Below are 1,193 nucleotides of genomic sequence, written 5' to 3'. Positions count from 1 at the left end.
GTTGGATTCTAGTTCTAAACAATTTAGGTTTAACATTGGTTCATCATTTCTCCTCTGCTACAAGGAGTTTAGGCTTACTGAGTAACACTCATACCAATCACTCCCATTTCCTTAGTATGTATCTTTAACTTCCCTGTGCTCTGCTTCCCCTATACGTTAATCACCCATTTCCCATAACCACAACCTGTGAATTGTAAAGTCAGATTCTTCAGAGATCTCTGGATTTTGTATTTGGAGGTGAAATGTTGACTTTCTCTTTCCTTTATATCCTCTGCAGTTTACTTTAGACAAATATCCTTTTTTGATCCTGGACAAGGACCAGTGCAGTCCCAGGATGGGAAGATTGTGCTGGGAGGATTGGGATGGGTGTTACTCAGTAAGCCTAAGCGACTTGTAGCAGAGCCATGCCCCCAGCCCTCAGCTTTGTATAGACAAAGGAAGGCAATATTATGCTTTTGTAACTTCAGAGTTAATTGACTGCAGATACTATATACTCTTGGGCATTGTCATGTTTATGAGACTTAAGCCTCAGCTGCCCTTTGTTCTTAGTACCCCAAAAGCAAGAGACTAAATGGACCCAGGAGAGCTGTGAGCTACCCTGGCATCGAAAAGGGACAGTTAAGCACCATAACAAATTCCATTATAAGCAACTGGATAAGAATTCCCAAACATAAGCAACTGGATAAGAATCCTGCTGTGGTTAGAAAGGACTAACCTGTCGTGGGGAGTTCAGTCTGGGATCTATAGGAAATATCCCCAATAGAGACACCCTATAAACTTTATAGATCTCTTACTGTGTCCATTCAAAATGAACAGAAAGAGTAAGTGTAAATTTAAGATGACTGTTTCAATGAATATGGAATAAGCAATAAAAAATATGTCCTTAGAGAAAATCCTGCCCTTGAGCTGATCTCTCCTTCGGGTTAGATTTTTGGCCTAGAAGTTTCCCCTGAGGGAAGGGCTTTACATCCTTTGATTGTACAACCACATCTCTGTGTATTTGCTACCCCTAACTCTGTGGAATGGACTGGAGAATAAAGGCTGTGGAAGAGAGGTGAGGAGAGGAAATGAGGAGCAGTGGGACACTGGTATATGTACGTAGGAGAACGGAATAAAGAGCAACTAATCACTGTGAGTCCACAACGTAAAATGTGGGGGTGCGGTGAGGTGTTGGTGGCCCAGTGCTGCCTCCA

The sequence above is a fragment of the Sorex fumeus genome, unplaced genomic scaffold, assembly GCF_029834395.1.
Source record: "Sorex fumeus unplaced genomic scaffold, SorFum_2.1 ptg000134l, whole genome shotgun sequence".
NCBI lineage: Eukaryota > Metazoa > Chordata > Mammalia > Eulipotyphla > Soricidae > Sorex > Sorex fumeus.
This window is presented reverse-complemented; position numbering follows the sequence as displayed.